The sequence below is a fragment of the Haemaphysalis longicornis genome, unplaced genomic scaffold (assembly GCF_048455015.1).
Source record: "Haemaphysalis longicornis isolate Haplotype H1 unplaced genomic scaffold, Haemaphysalis longicornis Haplotype H1 scaffold_8, whole genome shotgun sequence".
NCBI lineage: Eukaryota > Metazoa > Arthropoda > Arachnida > Ixodida > Ixodidae > Haemaphysalis > Haemaphysalis longicornis.
The window spans coordinates 117,566,108-117,585,407 of NW_027526445.1; the positions used below are offsets into that span (position 1 = coordinate 117,566,108).

Consider the following 19,300-nt stretch of genomic DNA (forward strand, 5'->3'; position numbering starts at 1 on the left):
AGTACAGCACCTGACCATGCCGGCGGCGAGATCAGCAATGCAGCAGAGGTTGCTAAAAGTTTGTAGGTCCAGACATGCCGCCATTAGAACTTGAACCTGGCAACAGTTAAAACTATAACTCTGTCGAATGAATAACGGCAACTTAGTGTGCTATAAGAGGTACTCTTACGCATTCAATGGGACTTCATAGAGTAAACCAGGTTTAAGATGAGACAAGAGTTCTAAGGTGTTGAACAGTAGTAGTGTTGAACAGTATATCTTCGCTACCGAGGGCATGTAAAAAGGAACGAGGTTGGGCAAGATTATCGATCTACAGACAGGAAGCAGGAAATGTGGAGGAATTCTGCAACATTACTGAGAAGGTCGTGGTCGGTATGACCAGGCTAACTAAAACGTACCAGCTGGTAGAAGTTAAAATTAGTAGAAGCCTGTGAATCAATGTCTAACTATACAAAGGTGGGACAGTTGAAAGTTTTTACGAGGGCGTCGAATAGGCAGCGGATAATCAAGGCGAACCTTCAGTGCACGACAGTGGTGGTGGTGAAACAATTATCGACAGAGAAGGCCGTAGTCGCATAGGTGAAGCAAGAGTGAAAAGAAGGTCAATACAATTAAAAAATAATTAGAGAGTGTACGTCATTACAGAAGCTGTGGGGAATAACTTTGGAAAAAATTCAGGGACGCTTGAGCTCACGCACAAGACTTGAATGGCGGAGCGGTTGTAGGTGAGCATCGCCGTAGACATAGTTAAGTTTGAATGAAATTTTACAGGCGCTCAAGTATGTCCCGGGCTGATGTTCAACAGGAACGCCGCGCTCGACTTACAGATATCGAAAAACTGAAGTCTACCATCGACGGTTTTTCGCAGCAGGCGTCATCTATGATGACATACAGTCAAAGCCTTCCAACATCACAGGAGGATCCCCCTCCACGACAGGTCACAGCGCGGAGTACTCTAGGACAGTAGCATGGATTCCCCTAAAGTGCTACAGTGGAACTGCCGAGGGTTTCAAATGGCCACCCCAATATTGAAAAGTAAAATCCACACAAGCCGTCCTACCATTCTTCTGTTACAAGAAACGAAGGGCTCCCCAACCATAAGTGGTTATACCACTTTCGCAAATCCCGCAATAGTCTGCAAAGGCACCAGAGGCAACCCTATAGGAGTCCTACAGCGGCCGGGCAGGCAGCCGTTCTGGTGAGTTCGGACCTAACCTGCTCTCACTTGGCGATTACTGGACGCACTTCACCAGATCACGAGACAGTGATAGTTGTGGTGCAGCTACCCAATGGAAAGAAACTTATCGTTGCATCGGTGTACTATCACCCTGTATCAAGCGCATATGACAGGGTTAATTTTATGTGGATGTGGCATCTCGTTCAAAAGTATCCCGACATACCGATTCTAATCGGAGGTGATTTTAATGCGCAAAGCACAGTCTGGGGCTACTCCCGGTAAAATAAGCACGGTGTAGCTCTGGAGGCTGCAGCCGAAGGCTCTGTTGGTCAATGATACTGCAGTTCGTACACGTCTGGGCTTACATAGCTCCCAAAATGACTCCACCCCGGACCTCACTTATGCTTCATGTGGGGTTGTCCACTCTTGGAGCGTGTACCATGCTACTTGAGGCAGCGACCATTTTCCAATTCAAATACAACTGGCAGGAAAGCGATTTCGAAACAAACGAACACACAAAATTATAGATCGGCAGTGTTTCCGACAGAGCGTACAAGTCCGCAGCCCCACTACAATGGAGGAATTCGTTTCTACATTGCAAGAGGCAGCGCTGCAGGCTAGGTAAGAAGTCGGATGTGACGATAGCTCACCTGCCCCGGACAAACATTCAGCCAACCTATGGCGCAAGGCGGCCACTCTTACAAAACGCTACATTCGAAACGGAAAAAGGCAGAGAGATCTTGTTAAAGTGAGACAACACTACAAAATTATACGGGCCTATGAACAGACTCTTTTTAATGAGCAGTGGCACAGCCTGTGCTCTCAGCTATAGCCAGGAGCGTGGCCTAGCCAAACTATGGGGAATTTACCGCAAATTGGCAGGAAAACGCGAATGTAAAAACCAGCTCTTCGATACCCTTATTCACAAAGCCCCACCGGATCGGGTAGAGGAAGACATCATAAAGACGTTCTTCCCTTTTGCGTCACTTACGCCCCCACCCCCACTGCCACCTATCTTACTGCCCAGTACGCGCCCGGAGCTGGACGCCCCGTTTACATTGGGAGAATTGCAGGCTGCCCTTTGTCAGGGCTGGTCTAAGTTGGCTCCAGGACACGATGGCATCACCTGGCAGCATCTGCGCAACTTAGACGAAGTGGCACAGGAGCGTCTTTTAGAACTAGCAAGTTCACAATGGGAACGAGGAGAGGTTCCTTCGGATTCCAATCTCACGCTAGTAACGCCCATACCAAAGCCCAATAAAAGCTCATCCAAGCTCGCCAACCTAAGGCCTATTTCATTGATGCCAACGCTATGCAAGCTTATAGAGCGCATGATTTGCAATCGAATGCAGCATCACTTAGCTATATAGGCTGTGGCTAGCGTTCCGTCAAGACGGAACGATATACAAGTGCTAAAGTTCCGTCCAGACGGAACGGAGCGCTGCGGGTTATCCTTCCGTCCGCACGGAATACAACTGAGAGCTTAGCGTTCCGTCCAGACGGAGCCGGCGTGAAATGTGTACTGTTCCGTCCAGACGAAAGTAAAACCGGCTGATTAGACGCCATCTTCAGTATTCATATTTGGTGTAGGGGTTGCGCCTCGGATAAAGGCACTATCGTAGCGGGTTCGATTCCCCCGGACATGCTTTTTTTTGCGTGGTTTCGCCAGCGTTTTGTAACAAGTAACTTCACGCCAACTTCACAATTGACACGGTGAGAGCGGTCGGTCTAAATTTTGTATTCAACAGCGCCAAGGCCGACGTAACCATCACTAGTTACGCTCGATCTCCTTTAATTATTACCAGTGATTAATTAACCGCTAGTGATTCAGGCTAGTCTCAGTGAGTGGTAGCGGTGTGGCCGGTTGGGTAAAATTCAATACCGACTGCTCTCGCTGAAATATTGGGAAGCGGGCGGCGGGTGGCGGCTTGGAGATCCGTTCAGATTGAGCTAGAGTTAGTCCGATCATCTGTGATTATTAATAATGATTAATAATAAACCGTGATTCTGGCTAGACAGTGAGCGGAAGCGGTTTGGCAGGTTGGGTAAAAATGAAAAAAAAAAAAGACTGCTCTCAACGACAGTTGTGTTTCCTCTGGACGGAACTTTAGTGACAGTTGCCTTTCCGTCTGGACGGAACTCGACACTTTTCTCTTCGTATTCCGTCCAGACAGAAGGACAACTGTTCAGTCTGTCCAGAGTTCTGTCCAGAGGAAACATAACTCGCGTTGAGAGCAGTCTTTTTTTATCTTTGCCCAACCGGCCAAACCGCTACCACTCACTGAGACTAGCCTGAGTCACTAGCTGTTAATTAATCACTGGTAATAATTAAAGGAGATCGAGCGTAACTAGTGATGGTTACGTCTGCCTTGGCTTTGTCGAGTACAAAATTTAGATCGACCGCTCTCACCGTGTCAATTGTGAAGTTGGCGCGAAGTTAGCTGTTACAAAACGCTGGCGCAACCACGCAAAAAAAAAAGCATGTCCGGGGGGAATCGAACCCGCTACGATAGTGACATTATCCGAGGCGCAACCCCTACACCAAACATGAATACTGAAGATGGCGTCTAATCAGCCGGTTTTGCTTTCATTTGGACGGAACTGTACAAATTTCACGCCGGCTCCGTCTGGACGGAACGCGGACGGAAGGGTAACCCGCAGCGCTCCGTTCCGTCTGGACGGAACTTTAGCACTTGTATATCGTTCCGTCTTGACGGAACGCTAGCCACAGCTTAGAATATATCCAACCGTGGTTCCATCCCTCACAAACCGGCTTTAGACCTCATCTTGGAACACATGATGCCTTGTGGCTGCTCAGACTTGTTATCAACCGTAAAGGAGCTGGGCCCCTCCCCGATTACGTACTTGCGGTTGATATGCGGAAGGCCTTTGATAACGTTAAGCATCAAGCGATACTAGAAGAGTTGGGCCAGACTTACCCCCGCCAGCGTACTCAAAATTCGATTCGGAGCTTCCTAAGCCAACGACCAGTACAACTCGCATCACCAGCTCCGGGATGGACCCCCAGGACCTATTCTTGGATAGGGGTGTGCCCCAGGGGTCTATCCTCGGACCGATGTTGTTCAATTTGGCCATTGCGAGAGTAGCGAGATCGCTATAGAGAAGGACACGGCGGCTAGGTTTGCAATCTATGCCGACGACATAACTATTTAGACAGAAGCGCAGGACTTTGACTGCGTCGAATCCATGATCATGGAACTCCAAGCAGCTGTCCACAGCCTTTCGGGCACTTTGCCCTCTCTAGAGCTCGCCTTAGCGCCAGACAAAACAGAATTTCTTGCTGTCCATGGGAACAAGAGGTTACCTCCCCAGTTCCATCAGGTCGTATACATATCGGACATTCCTATTTCATCTGAAACCGGTAGGATCAGGCTTCTGGGATTGCTGGTAGCCAGCAGCAACAGCGCCAAACAATGGATAAATCAACTGAAGTCAAGCTGAAAACCGATGCTGCACTTAGTGTCGCGTATGTCGAATAAGTATGGGGGTGCATCTCAAATGTAAACACATATACGCTGGCAAGGACAGTGTCAATGGGCCGAATGTGTTATGGGGATCCGATGTACGACGTCACCGCCACCCAAATGAACCATCTAGACATTCAATATCGAGCAGTTCATCGCACAGTAAGTGGCCTGCCTCGACACACCCGTATAGCGGCGCTTGAAGATTCTGTGGCTGTGCCACCGCTGCCCGCACTAATCGAAGCAACCACCGCCCAAAACGCTGCGAGACGCGAACTCTCAGGCCAAGGCCTGGCTCTTGTGGCCTGGGACAACAGAAGACAACTCGATCCTGCCACGTTGCCCGCTGCACCCCCACCTCCCTGGGAACGCACGACTCAGGTCGTAATGCATCAGAAGATCAACATAACCAGAAGGCACCCCGACAACAGGCTCAACGACGACTCCAGATGAGCAAACACTCTTGGGGGCAATTGATATCTACACTGACGCCAGTATTCGCGACGGACGCATCGGTGTAGCATGGAGATCTCCAGAGGCACCACACCTGGATGGCGCGGCAGTGCTCTAGATGAACACCTGTTCACCCCTTGAAGCGGAGCTACGAGGCGTACTGGCCGTACCGGACCATTTAACGTACTCGGCGAATACACCTCAAATGGCACGCATATTGATCGATTCCCATGACGTCATGCAAGAACTCCGGAAACCATATTCAGACCACCCTATAGCCAACATCATTACGCTCTCCCTTCAACATCTTTCGCCAAATGGTGTAACTATACGCGTGGCGTGGACACCAGGTCACACGGATTTCCGGTCGGGGAACCAAGCAGCACACGATGCTGCCAGGGAGAGCGCTTCATTACGTCCCTCCCCTTCTGCCGTCGTGCCTTGCATGAACCCACGCCCGGAACTGGATGCTAGGCGTGTTCAACGCAAGATTACCCTATTACGTCAAACTCCTAAAGGATATCCGCCACAGAGCCTTCAAATACCCAGGGTTGCCGAAATATTCATTAATAAAAGCATCGCCAACAGTGTCTACACGCCCTCTGTTACGAGGAAATGGTACCATCCGAATGGGAACCCACCCCCGTATTGCCCTTATTGCCAACAAAACGTATCATCTAACCTTCACCACCTCACGTGGGTGTGCAGCCATTTCGCGCTGCAAAGACGGGACTTGTTCCGTTACGTCCCACCAGACACGGACACTCTATAGAGTGTCCGTGTCTCCGAATCACGTCATCGATTTTCTGCGAGAACTAGGCAATTATGGGATACAGAGTGGCCTTGCGAGATAAGTGTTGCATGGGGGTGACTACCCATCCTGAGAAGGGCCTTATTAACATCATGGACGCAAAATGAGTGCTCAAAGAAGGGACATTCAATTGTGCGACGAATACTTTTTGCTACCCCCCCCCCCCCCTTCCACCCTTTCACTTCCCATTCCCCCATGCACGGCCTCCGGGCCTCCGCTTTCCTCCAATAAAGGTTTGAATCAGTCAAATTAAAGTCACTGCGCGAGCCGGGGATGCTTGCGGTCGCCGCGAGGAACGCGCTCACGAGCGCTCCGCATTTTCTTGATATCTGTTCCTGCAACGGAGAACTTGCGCCTTGTACGACGGCTCCGCTGTTATATAAGTAGCCTGAATAGACGGTGTGCTGCACTGACTGGATCTGAGGAGAGAAATACACCGTGAGGGTGTGGTACACATTCAGCCAGTGTAGGTACGATGTAGGGTGTTGAGGCTCTCGTGGCAGGCAAAATCAAGAGCACTGATCCCAGGATGATAAGGAGTAGCATACGGCTGGATTTGAAAAGGGAAAGTATGAAGCTAGCTGAAAGAAGGAAACAAAACCTGCGGTCCGTAAGAGGCCGTACGCAAGAGTTTGGTGGAGCAGTACTTGATATCGAATTCGCACTCTTAACCGGAGAGGGTGAAAACAGCGCATACACGCAGGAAGAATAGGTTCAGTCAGTGGAGGCACCAGCCCTGTGGGGGCTCTCCTTTGTCCTGGATGCCCTGGTCCTGTTCCGGGCCAAAGCAACGACTTCTTGTTGCTCACAAGGTCCGAGATGGTCAGCCGGCCCACCCACTGCTCGTAGGCTATGGTTGGGCATGGGTGATGCAAACTGGGACTGCTGACAATCCCGTATCAGGCGGTAGCATAGGGTGTCAGGGGAAAGGTTCATGTCACTGTTTCCCTTAAGCGGAGATTTTGGGAGCGAGAGTGGGACAGGGGATTCGTAGTGTAATGAACTAGAAATGGCTTTAAAAGTCATTGCGGTGCGGCTTTCAGGTGTTTCAGTGCTCTTCGTGCTAATCGCACTCTAAGTTGGGAGGGATGCACGTGCCACTAGATGGCTTGTCTCATGTCCAGGGATTCGAGCATAGACAGACATTGACCTGACAGGAACGTCCATGTCCTGTTGATGAAGAGTGCTCTTGATTTTTTTATCTTCTCGGCACGCAGACCATGTGATAGATGTTGTTTTTTTTCTACACGTATATAATTGCAATTTCAGCAATAAGTTCGACGTAATAAAGACGATCGTGGCCGCACGTGGTTTTATGGCTTCAATTTCTCGCTGTTCACATCAAAAAGCCTTACAGGAAACTAAAGAGCAATGAACCAAGAGGCGAGTTATCTCGTTAAAGTAATGAGCACCGTATTGCGGTGCATTTAGCCTCGCCGTTCGTGGGACTAACCTCTTCAATATTCATGAGAGCTTTGTCTTCCTTTTTTGTCTTTTGCTGTGCACTTGCTCCAATGTGTATTGGGAGGATAATCTAGCGAGGCCGAGAATTCATGACGGGCACAATAGTGCGTATAGCGGTATCGAGCACCATCGATCTTCGTTTCACCATCTAACTACAAAACGACAGCTAAAAGAAGTGAGGAATACACATTCTCATAAGAACTACGATACAAAACTCCGCTAATACAGCATTCTGGGTGGCAGCGATATGAAAGCGCTACTACACGTGTGCCGTAAAAGTACCGCGGAGAGCCATAGTATAGCGTTTTGCTCTGTATCCTCTATCCTGCTGTATTACTCCGCGTCGAAAGACATGTTTGAGAAAAAAAAAAAAAAACACGCGAGAGAGAGGGTAAAAAGCGAGGGACAGAGTGCTATATACCGTATTTTGGCGCGTATAACCCGCCCCTGCATATAATCCACGCCTACACTTTCAGCCCGCCGGAAAAGAAAAAAAAATCCTCGCGTATTGCCCCACATTTGATACAGGAAAGGTGCACCAAAGCTACTGCTCAGGCAACATATCACATACTATGTAGACAGAAAAAGCGTAAAATTCAGTTGTTAGAGTGCGCTCGTCATTGTTTTTTTTTTATTCCTTGTCCATGTACATTTTGCGCAATCGCTGCCATGGAAGGCTTAGTCAGTGTTACTGCGTAGGAGCTCCACAGCTACAATGCGCATTGCCGTAAAGCTACACTAAAGAAAAAACCCCGCGCATTATCCGCACCCCTACTTTGCCGCAGAAATTTTCGCATTTTTGGTGCGGGTTATCCACGCGGTAATACGGCATGCAGCGGAAGACAATGTGGAGTAGATACATGAGCAGGTACAATAATCCGACGTCTCTCATTTCGACAACAATGCAATACGGGAAGACTGCACGCAGGTGTTTTGCCACCGGGCTGCCCAAAAAGTCAACAAAAATGGGGGAGGAAGAATCGAATATGAAATGCAGGATTAAAAATTGAAGAAATAAATAAGAAATACGGCTCGAAAGAGAATTTTTCGCGCCTGATGACGTATATATTTTAAGCCCGAGAGGTGTGCGGAGCCTTCGAAAGCACGTCATCGCAGTAGGGTATACGCCCAATTATGATGGGATGAAAGACGTACGCAGACAAGGGCACCATAACAAGTGATCCCAGATACTAAACAACGCGACCAAACAATACACTTGCGATGCCTCGTGAACGCAGGCGACTGACGTCAAAACCGCGAAAAAATAAAAACACAATGATAAAAGCTACATAAATTCTGAGAATCATTTACTAATGCGTAAGCATTTACGCCGCTTTTCGATTTCATGAACCTTACGTTTCATTGGTTGGTACTGAAGGAGCACGTCAACCGGGACAGAGTTTCTTTTTTTTTTTTTTCAACTTAGCCGCATCGGGTCCTGGAATAGATAGACCTTTGTGACTGGTAAGCTGATTTCCAGTTTTTGTTTTTGTATTATTTGGGGCTGCTTGTTCAATTTTGTCTCGTTCTTTGGCTAAACACGCGATGGCATTGGTTTAGGCAGACCTTCATTCTTTCGTTAGTGAACTTCCGGTGTTTTTATTATTTTTTAATTTTGATTTTGTTTTTTAGCTTCCTGCCACGAGCGGCGGCTGCAGTATTTGCCGAAATCGCAGGATTTAACTTCCAATAGCAAAATTAAACATTTTTTTTCGTTTCATTAGCTAGGTTATGCCTTAAATTGTTTGCTTTCAGCTTTTAAAAGCGAAGCTTTCTTTTTGGTGGGATGCTCTGCTGCTACTGCTTTCTGGCAGGGCGAGACGCACAGCCTCGCCAAACATTAATTGTGGCGCAGACGCACGAGATCGCTCGTCTGTTGCGAAACTATGTCGAGTGCGCGGGTGGCCATCACGACCTCATGCTGTACCTCAACAAACTGCAGCCGGCACTTATCGTGCGGGCTGAGAGAAACACGTGACAGACACCGCTTTTTGCCGTGTTTACCTCAATACAGGTTTGTTTCAATAAATATCTCGCAATCACTTCGTCAGAGCTTTCATGGCTAATTTGCCTCTACTTGCGGAACTTTTATGAAGCAGTCGCCTACATCAAATTACCGCTTATATCGAATTTTTTGCCGAGGGTGGGGTACCGGGACCGGCCAGAAAGTTCACGGACATACACAGACACAGCGCTAAGTGGATGAAGCTCGCAAACAATGCTAATCGCGTTAAAAACGAAAGGTGATGACTTCGGGCGGGGAAGGACAGAACCGCGAAAGGGGTGGGCGGAGTGGCGAGGGGGGTGTGGACGTGGTGGGAGGGAGTGGGGACGGTTAGATGAATTCATTTCTTTGACACAAGCGGCCTGTCACACACGCGAAATCGGACTGCTCGCGCAGGCACACGTACCACATTATTAGAGAGGGAAAGTGTTTGTTAAACTGAAAATATTTACAAGGTGAAGTTTTGCCTCTAGACAGAGGGCACAGGTCTCGCCGGGGAAGAAAAGAGCATTGAAGAAAAAAAAGGCAGTGGAAGGGCAATGGAAAATTAAATATGATAACAGACTACACGCATTCACTCATACACGCACACGCACACAAAAGGGTTAACTGGGGGTAGATATATGGCTTCGACAGTTCATGGGCGAGTGTTGAGGCCCGACTCATCGAGGTACGAGAGGAGCAGCCTGAAGGCCTCTCGGTGCAGCATACAGGGCCCCCGAGGAGGCAGAATGTCCTCTGCAGTGCTCGACAGTGGACCCAGCCACCGGTAACCAGACACTAATCAGACACTAGTTTGTTCCGGGCACCAGTGTACGCATGGCAGTACCAGAGGACGTGATCCAATGTCTCGGGGTCGGGGCAGTGGGCACAGGTGGGTGTGGCCTTTGCGACCCTGCCTGTGGAGTCTCGCGGCTGTGCTATGGCAGCCGGTGCGGAGTCGAAGGAGGAGGAACCGCTCTGTTTGGGATATCCCACTGGTGGGAAGGAGCCGCGGGGCCTCACTGGTGGCCACTCGTTTGCAGGGGTGGTGGGCGGCCACCTCTCGCCTGATGACGCCCCTGGCAACATCATAGCGCACCAGGGACGCGGAAACTGGGGGGAGTGGTGGGCTGCTTTGGCTAAATCGTCTGCAGCCTCGTTCCCCGGTACACCAACGTGGGCAGGAAGCCACTGCAGTCGGGGGTTTCAGCCTTGTCCCTGCAGATCGCGCAGCTTGTCAACTAGAGACATCTCGAGGTGGCCACCTCACCCCCGCGGTGCAGATGCCTCCCTCAGGCGAAGTAGGACCGGCCGGGAGTCACAGAAGATGGTGGCCGCTGGTGGTGGATCTTCCCGCAGCATGTCCGCGGCCAAGTGTAGGCCTGCCTGCTCGACCGCTGTGGAGCTGGTGAGGGACGGCAGCCGGCATTGCCGATGGGCTCCTCTGGCCGGGGCAGTGCAGGCAGCAGCACCTCGGCCCTCACTTGGAAGGACCGAGCCATCTGTGTATACCAGCAGTTGTCCCGGCGGTTCCAGGTCTATGAGGGAAGCAGCTTCCTGGCGAATTCCGACCTCTGCCAGTCTCGCCCGGGGCTTAACTCCTGGCAGCGTGATTGTGATGTCTAGGGGTGCAGCTGCAGGGGGCGGTGGGGGCAGAGGGCACGCCCTCTGAGGGACTACAACATAGTCCTCAAATAGAGCGGCCATGCTGCCCATGCGGGATTGGCCTCTCGAGCGAAACTTCGCCGGGAGGTGGTCACCTCCAGGTGCTCGGTGCAGGCGACCGCCCCGAGATCAGCTGCCACCACGAGCTAAGCGCATGCGCAAAGTAACGCTTGTGTTACAGCACTTCATTGTTACCCCTACTTGACCACTGGAGGTACAGCGGTTACCTTTTATCACAGTGATAATCGCATTTACGCAGAAGGTGGTCCCCAAACGATGGGTACTTCCTCAATCTCCTTCTTTCATGATGTTGATTTTTTTGCTCATAATAGTAGACTGGACAAGGACAGGTGCAAAGTGTAGTAGATTCCCCAAGAATTATATTTGTAGGTAAAAAATTCAAGGCCATTCCCCCCTGCGAACATGGTTGGCCAGAGAAGCTGTATATACAAATGATGGGATTGTGATCCTCTATATAGAGGATTACAATCCCATCATTTGCCTGCACGGTATACAAACATTACCGCAGTCCACATATTTGTCATATTGGAAGTCCGGGGCATGCTGACGCGCACACGTTCTGGGAGTCCACGCACTTTCCAGTACCGCGCACCATCCCACTGCCACCAGCAACTGGAGACAGCGCATCTGCCCATGTTTTCAAGAAACACAACACGGGTATCTCTCTGAGGGCGGCATCGTGCCTCCGATCGACACCCTGACGCCCCTTCGTCATCTCACCTCGCACCAAACGGTGACAGTTGTCACCAAGAACGCGTCACCAAGAACAATGGCCTGCTTTTACAAGTATGTAAAGCGCTAGAAATGTTTGCGGCCGGAAACGAAAATTCCACGGACCCTACACATATACAGCTTCGGTGTGAGAGCTTCGTGTGAAGATCAGAAATTCATTATGTCGACAATAACCTTCCATCCGATAAAGTTACTCTCTCTCTCTCTCAGATGTTCACGTGGTCTTATCCCGGTGATCAAATAGGGAGGCGCCTTTTAACCTTAAACGGTATGTGAGCGGCTGTGTCGCGTTCATTTTCTTCGTTTATACCTGCTTTCTGCAGACGGAGGCCACACAAAGATTCCGACAATCGAGGTAGCTTTGCTGTAGAGGAAGGCCTTTTTTTAAGAGGTTAAAACAAGACGGGACCACTTGGGCAAGAAAAGTGAGGCCAGCTATTGTGTGGGTGTCGTGTTTGGTGCGGACGCATAGTTTTCGTTGCAGTTTCCAGCAAGAAAATGCATTGTAAAGAAAACCAGAAAAAAATTCAAGATTTTGTTTCTTCGTACAAGCGTTAGGGCTAATTTCACCTTCACAAATATAATTTTTGCGGTTATCGAGCACGCCTTATCTAGTTTCAAGCAAGTTGACTCGCTACACCTGCTGATTTCAGAAGCTTGTTCACCGATGTATATTACGTGTATCGAAATGCCATAATCTGTTATTTCCGCACACGTCTTGTAAACGTTATTGCCAACGTCAATGTTGTTTTTATTTTACAGATACTCCAAGCAAAATATGACATTTAGTCTTTCCTGGAAGTTTGTTACCGTGGTACAGAACGTATATCACAGGCGAAGCTCCTTAGCACACAAAATAGAGGCGGCACAACGTGTGGATGAAAGGTATCAGCTGATTTTCTTTCTCTTGAGCGTTGACGGCGGCCATTCGTAGAAAGGACTTATGAGTACAAGCACACACTTTTATTTCGAGTCCACGGATCATGAAAATGGCCCCTGTTACTAACTAATCTACTCAACATGCTTATCCAAGTGATGAGACGTAGGGGTTGAGGTCCAAATCATGTTTTGAATGTCGTGCGTCTTCGTCGGTGACCGCGTGTTCACACCGGGATGCGTATTTCCAAACGCTTCGCTGCACAGAGCACCCACGTGACATGTGTGATGTCACTGCGCGAACTATTCTTTTGAGCGCCTGCTAAAACGAACCTACCGTTCGGGCTCTGTAGCCTGGATTTTTTTTTTTTGTGAAGTACTGAGTACTGGCGCTGACGGCTTGGGTTCGAGCCCCAGCAGGTCTACCTCTTAAATTTTGTTTTCATTGCAAATTTTTTTTTCTAAATTTAATTTTTTTCTCTAAACTCAAATCTGCGCGTTGTTTTTGTTAATAACGGTGATTTGGGATGTTTTTGGTCGTTTTAGGTTTGTGGAGAAACCAATGACCACGTTGAGTTACCGTTCTCCATCGCGCGAACAGACAAGCGATTGGAAACACGCCACCGGGACGTTCATTTTCCGAAATCTCGCGCTTGAAAAGCACGTGGAGACCCGGAAGTTCTTGTTCTTGGTCATCGAAAAAACATAGAACCCTAGTCTCGCAGCCTTCGTTTAAAAGTGGAACAGCGCGAAGATATAATAATACAGAAGGAGGTAGACAGTAACGGCACTGCTGTTGCTGTCCACATTCCTTTCTAATATTAGCGAAACCACAAGCGAATTTAATGAGGGTGATTGGCCCCTGTCTTTTGACACTGCGTGCACACCGCGTTCGCTTAAAAGTACGCAAAGTCCAAAACCACGTTGGCCTGTATCGGTGAATTATAGCATCACGATTACAAATGTAGAAATCACAGCAGCAGCAGTTGATTATTAAAACAGAAAATGCCAAAAGCGTGGAAGCAGTTTCTGCCGCCCCATAATTTCCCGCACTAAATTTCTGGCGTAACGAATCGCGAATGCATGGGGAAACGGGGGTGGATGGAGCTCGCCTTAGTGTTTTCCTGATTGAAACGCTCAGGGCAGGGACATGTAAATGTAAAATAAATATGCGCGGAATCTTTCAGTAGTAAGTTACTTTTTTAAAAGGCGCAAATGTCTTCTAGCCCCCATCATAAAGTAGGATGCCTTGGGGCAGGCGGTAGGTTTTGTTTTAGCCATTTTATTGAAATGTTACGCTTTGCGAGCATACAAGCGCTTAGAAAGAGGGAGGTAGGGATGCCTTTCATGATGAAGAGAGGTCAGCCTTGCAGCGAGCTTGGCTTGCTACTCCATATGAACATGCGAGGGGGGAAAATGAGCGAAGGAAGCGAACACCCAAAAACTCAACTCACACAAACACTAACAAACGCAAACAAACACAGAAGCCGACAAACGCAGAAACACACACACACACACACACACACACACACACACACACACACACACACACACACACACACACACACACACACACACACACACACACACACACACACACACACACACACACACACACACACACACACACACACACACACACACACACACACACACACACACACACACACACACACACACACACACACACACACACACACACACACACACACACACACACACACACACACACACACACACACACACACACACACACACACACACACACACACACACACACACACACACACACACACACACACACACACACACACACACACACACACACACACACACACACACACACACACACACACACACACACACACACACACACACACACACACACACACACACACACACACACACACACACACACACACACACACACACACACACACACACACACACACACACACACACACACACACACACACACACACACACACACACACACACACACACACACACACACACACACACACACACACACACACACACACACACACACACACACACACACACACACACACACACACACACACACACACACACACACACACACACACACACACACACACACACACACACACACACACACACACACACACACACACACACACACACACACACACACACACACACACACACACACACACACACACACACACACACACACACACACACACACACACACACACACACACACACACACACACACACACACACACACACACACACACACACACACACACACACACACACACACACACACACACACACACACACACACACACACACACACACACACACACACACACACACACACACACACACACACACACACACACACACACACACACACACACACACACACACACACACACACACACACACACACACACACACACACACACACACACACACACACACACACACACACACACACACACACACACACACACACACACACACACACACACACACACACACACACACACACACACACACACACACACACACACACACACACACACACACACACACACACACACACACACACACACACACACACACACACACACACACACACACACACACACACACACACACACACACACACACACACACACACACACACACACACACACACACACACACACACACACACACACACACACACACACACACACACACACACACACACACACACACACACACACACACACACACACACACACACACACACACACACACACACACACACACACACACACACACACACACACACACACACACACACACACACACACACACACACACACACACACACACACACACACACACACACACACACACACACACACACACACACACACACACACACACACACACACACACACACACACACACACACACACACACACACACACACACACACACACACACACACACACACACACACACACACACACACACACAGCGCACGCACAGTAGTAAAGTTAAAGCAAACTTTCACAGTTTCGTTCAGTCACGGAGAAATGTCACCAAGGCCCTTGTACTCCGTGTTGCCGCGGCAGGGGAGTGACATGGACCGATGACGTTGTAAAGTTTAAGTGGTGCATCAGCCCGCAGTCAAAGATCCATGTAAGTAAGTGGTAAGCTTGACATGCTTGCCTACCACTAGCGCATATATATGCTACAGCGAGTGGCAAAATCAAATGTTATTAGGCCGTACGCGTGAAACGAGACGCCCGCCAATTTCCTTGGGCGATTGCATGCGCGTACGTTTTCTATACATGCGGCAGCACTTCTAGGAAATCAACGACAGGTACGCCACAGGGGGTTGGGGTTTGATGATCGTCTTTACCTGGGCGCCGTCATACCAAGACGGCGGGGATAGAAAGAAACAACTTTCTGATTGGTTTCCCAACTTTGCGTCGAAAAGATAAGCCAATCAGAACAGGCACAGTAAAATTCAAAATATGGCCGTGGCGCGCACTGTGGACCCCTGGTGCTCTTGAACGCCACTAAAAATGGGAGGGGAATGGGAGAGAGAGAAATGCCAGCTTTAATTATTTTACAGCAAACAAGGCTTCGTTGCCCTTGAAATTTAAGCCTAAAGAGGCACGGAACGTTATATCTTTGTTTTAAGAGAAACAGATTATCCAGCGCCTGCTGTCCCTTTATGTCGTCGGTGAGACCTCTCCTACGTCTTGCAGGCTTTTCTGCTGCAGTTATATAGAAAACAGCTGCCTGCCTGGAAATTCAAGAAAATGACCATGCAAAGCCTCATAACGGAGCACGTGCTAAACAGAACAGCGGAGGTTACAGGGAATTCCGGCGTCTTGTGGTATTCCAATCGCAGCGAGGTATCATCTGTCGCAAGAGCGCAAATAAAAACGTTGGTTAAGGCCTTGGTATAGCTGTGCAAGATTTCCAGAAAGGGGAAGACATTTCCATCTTCAGAGGGCCTAGAATGCATTAGGGTACCTGGGAGACTAACAAGAAAAAGCAGCATAAGCAAAGACAGAAGCGGGGAACCAAAATATACTCCGTTTTAGAAGTGACAGAACAAAATTTAGGTGGACAAGGCAAAGCGCACCAAGCTAAAAGTGCCACAAAGCTTTAGAAAAGAAAAGGTGTTAAGAAAATGGGAGGAAGGGAGGTGGTGAGGACGGCGCAATAGACGCTATATGCAGCGCTTCACTGGCTGGCACGCGTCCCGAACTTGCCTTCACCGTCTCTCCATTCTGTTTTTCTTTATAATGTCGGCTGCTAGAATTGTACGGTGCCGCCGTTGCCCACCGCCTACGCGTGCCGGAAGGTCCCAGGGCGGGCATCGGTCTCTATATACGATTCTGAACACCGCCCGGCGCGCCTCCGTTGCAGCTAGAGAAGAACGCGAGGAGTGGCCCCGGACGGAACTGGCTGGAACCGGTTCAAACCGGCTCGGCATCGACCTTGGGAACAGGGCGACAGGAGCAGATTGAAACGGCAACGAAAATGACAACGCCGACCTTGCCGGAGACGTCAACGTCGGCCGAGACTGCGCGGCGCCGCCGACGCGAACGTTGAGCGCCGGGACGGCGCTTCCCCACTAAAGAGCGAAAAGACGGAAAGAGGAGGAAGGCGCTCTGGCGCGAGCGGCTTTTGCTTTTGACTTGGTGAATGCATTACAGGGCGGTTGCACCGAAGATGTGCGGTCTGCTTCTGCGCCATGTACGCGAGGAACGGCGTCATATATCCCCGGTTCTTGAACAACTTCTTACTAACGGGAAAAGTGACTGACACGCTGCAGGCTGCACGAAGAAATTCATTCCCGGTTGAACAAGGATTGCGGCTATGTAGCTAGTTTCCCCGAAGGTCGGATGGCTCGCGTTTATTCACTCATGTGCGGTCTCCGCCGCCGTTCAAAGGTTTCAGGTCTATCCCCAATCAGCGCTCAGAAGATGGTTAAATTTCCTGATACGAATAAAAAGTACTGAAAGGGAGGAACGCGGGATAGCGGAGGCATCTTCGGCCTTTCCGCTGATACCAGTATCGTGTCCGTAGGAAGCCGTTGCATGAAAGTTTGTGTCAGGGGTTAGTACCCAAACCCTGGTGTTTACGTCCATGTTATGACTTCTTTTACTGTTTTCCATGTCTATCACTATTCGTCAGCCGTTTTCGAAGGTCAAAGCTCTTGAAGGACAATGCACGCACACACGCACGCACGTAAGCACCGTTAGTGCACGTGAACCTCACACGTGAACCTCACAAACCTGACGTGGAGCGCGCATGATGACCAACGTGCCATTAACTTCGCCGACTTTGCAGCTCAGTGAAGACATGTTTTTACAGCGCATGTTTGGACACCCCCGCCCATTCTAACGACCTCCGCTTCCTCCCCTTGCACTTTATGTGAAAAAAAATTATCGTGTTTTCGTTTATTACAGTGTCTTTCCCTAACTTTTTTTTGTATATTTCGACAGATCTGCAGTAAAATCTGTTGGCAATCGGCGCCGTGCCTCGTGCTTCTTTTACTTCGTCTAGTGCAAAAGCGACGTTTACTCCTTGCTTGCATCAACGCATACCAGTTCATTGCTCACATCCTGTCGTTAAACTGCATGTACACTGACGTGGCCACACGTCGATCAGTTACGCTGGTCTTAGATTCCCCGACAAAGACCGTGATGGCACGATGTGTACACTGTCTACAGTACACTCCAACACTCAGTAAACCTAAAACGCTTCTTTTTCTTTGTTCTTTCTAGCAGAAAGAATGTCAATAAAAGGCCGTGAGCGACTGACGAGGGGGACAAGAAAGCAGAGCACGCTGCGTGCGGTTTCGTAACGTCCTTGAAAAAAATGGGGGCAAGCGTCTCTACGATTCCGGATTGATAAGAACAAGTCGACGTAGACGACGACCGAGAAGAAGGGCTTCGTGTGCGGGGCCTGTGGCGCAACGGATAACGCGTCTGACTACGGATCAGAAGATTCCAGGTTCGAATCCTGGCAGGCTCGCTTCGTTTTTGTCTACACGCTTTCTCTAAATGCCTGCGATACTCTTTTATTATCCGAAAACGTTTTTGTTCGTGACGTTTGTTGAAAAAAATATTGGTTTTCGTTGATACCTTTGTACCTTTCAAGCCGGGAGAAGTTTCGATGAAAGTACGCGCCTTGATGTATGCATTTAGAACATTTACGCTAATGTGTGCTAGCAAATGCGAGTTGTTCTATTGTTCGCACCATGCATACCACTATTGCGGACGGAATACCACAAATTTGGCTGAAAGCCCACATTTAGCGCAGGCTATTCGGTAACAACAACATTACTTCTCTCGATAAAACTTCAAGCCTTGGTATCGCGTGGCTGCGATGCCGTTGGATATAAGGCTGTGTATATTTTTTTCTCTTAAATTATGTATTTTCAGGAAAGCAGGAGCAGCGTCTACATTCTTTAAGTGCGTCCCAATGTAGGGAGATAACTTACGATACAAAAATATCCCTGAATTTCTGTATGGGCATAACGATAGCGATCGAATTCATTGCATACAACTTCTTGCTCTGTGCTAGTTTCGCCTTCCGGATGCTTCAACTTATTAATG

The 19,300-nt window shown here is 49.0% G+C and overlaps 1 non-coding gene across 1 annotated transcript; it reads left to right on the forward strand.

Moving 5' to 3' along the window:
- The first annotated feature begins 18,643 nt into the window (after window positions 1-18,643).
- Window positions 18,644-18,716, forward strand: Trnar-acg (transfer RNA arginine (anticodon ACG)). The gene has a single exon. It is a non-coding gene; the product is annotated as a tRNA-Arg (tRNA).
- Window positions 18,717-19,300: the final 584 nt, after the last annotated feature.